General features: G+C 38.8%; 1 long non-coding RNA gene across 1 annotated transcript; it reads left to right on the forward strand.

Moving 5' to 3' along the window:
* The first annotated feature begins 1044 nt into the window (after nt 1-1044).
* Nucleotides 1045-1804, forward strand: LOC107751545 (uncharacterized). The gene is made up of 3 exons (XR_001641266.1): nt 1045-1098; nt 1594-1654; nt 1743-1804. It is a non-coding gene; the product is annotated as an uncharacterized LOC107751545 (long non-coding RNA).
* Nucleotides 1805-4701: the final 2897 nt, after the last annotated feature.

The raw sequence follows: 4701 nt of genomic DNA on the forward strand, positions 1-4701 counted from the left end.
GTGGTCAGAATGTTATAACTCTCAGCTGTTGTTGTATTTAGTATCTAAAATTCTCAGTATTGCCTTAAATGAGATTAAAGTATGTTCCATTTTCCATACAGAATGTGAATGTTTTTAATGCCAGTTCATACCATGTTGCAACATCAGAATGAGAATGAGCTTTATTGCCAGGTATGTTTACACATACAAGGAATTTGTTTTCGTGACAGAAGCTTCCACAGTGTAACAGAATGACAGTGACAGAACAAAAAAACACAGATAATAAAAAATAAAAATAAATAAAAAATAGAACAAGTAAAATAAGGAATAAAAAATATACAAATCGACAATTGTATGTACAGGTATAGAACAATAGACAGTTGTATGTACAGGTATATTATGTGCAAATTGAAATATAGACTGAGTATGTGTGTTAGATAAATAAGTGTATGAGTGAATAAATAGTGTGTGTTCCACAGTTATTGTCAAGTGTTCATGAGAGGCCTGAGGGAAGAAACTGTGCCTGTGATGGCCTGAGGGAAGAAACTGTTCCTGTGGCTGGTCGTTCTGGTGCTCAGTGCTCTGTAGCGTCGACCAGATGCCAGATGGATGCTTGGCAACGGCATTCTGAATCCGCGCTGCCTGAGCTTCACAAGCGCGCCGGCTCGCTTTCCCCGTCTGCGCGTCCTAAAGCGTTTGATCAGCGCCACAGCTCCCCCGACTACAATGTCCAGCAAAACATCAGAATAATCGAAAACCGGTGAAATATCGGGTGGTGTGTACTTCCGAATGTCCAGCAATTCGTCTCTGGTGAAACTGATTGCAGGGATATAACTAAAGACAGGACAAACTAACAAAAACATAAAAACAACTGCGGATCACGCCACGGAGGCAGCCATCAGCATCGGCGCCATCTCAGTTATCAGGCCAAAGAGGACTCTTCAAGACCATCTGTCACACTTGCCTGTATGTATTCTAGTCATTTTCTTTTGACATACAAGATCCATTCACACAGTTTTTGAAGTTTGGTGATGACCAATATTATTTGTTTTCAAGCTGGACAGAAACATTGACTGGTTTATCTTCCCAACATGGATACCAGGACATTGGATGGTTTGTGTAAGTCATTTTAAATCTGTTGTGTTTGTCTGTGATACCTTTTGTCTGCATAATTTAAGTATCTTTAAACTGCAATTGTCATCTTTTATGTATGTATTGTGACATACTCAACAGATTATGAAGCCAAGAGAACATGCAGTTTTTTTCCTTGATCCTCTTTATGGCATTACATTCAGCCAGGAAGAATACATGCGCATCTACAGGTTTTACAGGGCACTGTTGGAAGTTCAGATATTGCGGTCGTTCCTAACCGCATTTTGATAAGATTGTGGTTGTTCTTAACCACATGTAGGATTTTATGTGACTTGTTCATTCAACTTCATTTTAGTGACTTATTGAAAGGGTTTTGAAGTTAGTCAAGTGTCAATGAAAACAGTCATAATACTAATGGGAAGTTCTGGTTCTGCCCCATATTTCAGTTCTCATGTGTTTTCTTTGGTGCAGTATTGTAAGAGTTTTTGAGTATTGGTGTTTGCTTTGGATTTGTCATCACAGAAACATTGCACAAATCCTGTCTCCTGGGCCTTCGCGTGAATACTGTGTCAACGATATTACAGTACCATTGTTTATTTGAATAACTGGAAAACCACTGGAAAATCCTAGACTTTACAAGGTAGTTTAAACTTGCATGGTAACATCAACAGGGCCTTCCACGACAACATCTCAGCAACAGCTGTGGTGTCTTTGTCCTGATGGTAAGTTTATAGAGCTGTTGTGTTGCTTACTACTTGATTTTTAACCAATAAATGTATCTGTGTAAATGTGTTTAATGTTTACCCCCCATATTTTTAAAAAGTAACCAACTCACTGAGTATATCTTTTTATCTCAGACTGACATAAGTGCAGCCTTGGTGATCATGAGACTTAAAAAAAAATTACAAAATCTTACTCACCCCAAACTTTTGTGTACATGTAATATTTATTTTAAATTGGCTAATTTGTGCAAGTAAATGTATTTAAACTGGTTGTTAAAAGTTCAAATGCATTGTGTTATGTTCTGTAATTGCTGTTAATAAATCTGTCAGCAAAAAATATGCTAAAGTTTCACCTTTAGGGGTACAACAGCCTGGCAGCCTTTTACAAAAATTAACCATAATACAGTTTACCACAGTATTTGTAGTAAAACTGCAGTAATAACAAATTTACCATGGTAATAATGATAAATAATACATTTTAGTACTTATGTAACACCATGTTTATTTTTCATGAGGTACCCTCATATTTGCACATGTGTAACTTATCTACCCTTAAAGCCTGCCTACTTGTATGGTACTAATATGCTCCCTTTTAGGGGTATAGTTGCACCTTTGAGGTTATTGCCCCAGTAAAGGGCTAAAATACAATTATAATATATTTTATTTCTGACAGTGTAAACAAAAAATTTGATATTGGGCTTGAAAATATCGGTATCGGATCGAAAATAAAATAAGAGGTAGGCCTATCGCCCATCCCTACAGGAAGAACGCGGAGAAGATTTGTCCAGTTATCATCAGGTTCGTCGCCAGGTCAACAAGGGATCTCATCTGTGATGAACTGCCTTTAACTGAAAAATTAGTGTTTACTATTGTCATTTTTGCATTATTGACACACTATTTTCCTAATTAATGCTGTTCAGTTGCTTTGACACAATCTGTATTGTTAAAAGCGCTATATAAATAAAGGTGACTTGATCTGGAAGAACGCTAAAGGATCGGAGTATTTGAAATCTAGGAAGCTGCGTTTTGGGGAGGACCTGACGGCAACAGACAAGGAGGCTCGTAAAAAACTGTGGCCCCATATTGATGCTGCACGTAAAGAAGGAAAAAGAGCTTTCTATGTGGGAGCTACAGCAATAATCGATGGAAAAGAAGTTTGAGTGTAAGGAGCAACAGTTGTTTGCTTCGTGAGTTTTTTACACCTGGTCTCTGTTTGAGATGTTAATTTATAAGTTCTATTTTTGAGCGCGTTGGACTCTAAGGTAAATGACATTTATCATCCTTCACACTGATGGATTAGTTTAAATATACACACTTGGGTTACTGACTGACCGTTTATTTAGTTACATTGTTCTTTGGCGTTTGATAGCCTATTTTCTTCACTGATTGTTTCTTTTTTCTGCACAATGTCTTTATGTCTATATTCGTTTAATGTGAGGGGTAGCCTATTCGTGATATGTTAAAAAGAAAAGCCATTTTTTTATATCTCAAGAAATTCAAGGCAGACTTTTACTTTTTGCAAGAGACTCATGCTTTAGGAACTGACTATACATTTGGGAGTTGGAAAATAAGCCTATTTTTAAAGATAGTGGAGTGTTCCTTTAAGGTGTATCTGTGTGCTATGAGTATGACATAGCATGGGCATGGGCTTGGGGTGTACGTTCCCCTAAAAACAGCCTTTCAGAAATGGCTAACAACTTCTGAACAACAATCTTATTTTGGAGTAATAAAAGTCAAAACCTGGCAAGGATTTGCAGAACAGTCCAAGAACGTTTCAGAAACATAAAACATAAAACTGTCACCAACTCTGATGCAAGTGTAGCCAGGGACGGGTGTAGTCTGAAACATAAACATTGAAAAAAGTCCTTTGTAAGTTAAAATAACATAGAATGAGATAATGGCCCTATGATTTCCACGATGTGGAAAACACGGACGGAATCACGGAATCCAGTCATGAAAACGGAATTAGTCAAATAATGCGGATCGTCACGGAATTTGAAAAATTTTGGATGAATTCATTAAAATAGTGTTGTAAACCTACTGAAATCGCGATGTGGATTAGTGTAGGTGAATATTAAACTGCAAAAAGGCTATTTAAATATGATTACTGCATGTTCTGTGTGTCTCTGTGTGAATGAATGGCGCAGACGCACGGTTTTGTTTACTACAAACTGAAGCACACGTGATGTTTGTGGTGTTTTCAGCACCTGTTTTCTCACCATATGAGGACAGGAATACATGAACTTCATATAAGAGCTTCTTTGAAAACCGCTTTACCAGCATTTTACAGTTTTATTTGTGAAAAACTATCAGCATTTAATGTATACACACACAAAAAAAAACCTTTAAAATAAAAGTTCGGTCTAATCTGAAGTAATTGTGACAGAAATATATCACTATTGTACAGTAGAATTGTCACGGTCGCTACCGTGAGGAGCATGGAGCGAGGAACGAGGAGACCAGGAGTACAAAACAAAGGGGTTTAATATTCTCTTCAGGGAATCACACGTAGCACAAGGAGGGGACATAAACAATCCCGGACAAAGAAACTCAGAACGGGACTCACTATAAATACACAGACACCAATGGGACACAGCTGGAACCAAATTCATACAACGAGGACAGGAACAGGAAGGACCAAATAAGGAAAACAGGAACTAAACGGGAACATACACATGACAGATTGCCCCCCTCCCGGACGGCACGTAACAGTACCATCAGGGAGGGGGTGCGGAGCAGGGGACTCAGGAGGCCATGGCGGATCCTCCGTGGCCTTAGCTGGCTCGGCCACACTGGGGCTGGAACTGACACTGAGGCCTCATGAACACATGACAGTCTTGCCATATTAACGGCCGGTGAACTAGAGTAGGCCGCGGACGGCGGGCTGGTTCTGGCACGGGGCAGGACG

This window comes from Sinocyclocheilus rhinocerous, unplaced genomic scaffold, assembly GCF_001515625.1.
Source record: "Sinocyclocheilus rhinocerous isolate Xijiao unplaced genomic scaffold, SAMN03320098_v1.1 scaffold552, whole genome shotgun sequence".
NCBI lineage: Eukaryota > Metazoa > Chordata > Actinopteri > Cypriniformes > Cyprinidae > Sinocyclocheilus > Sinocyclocheilus rhinocerous.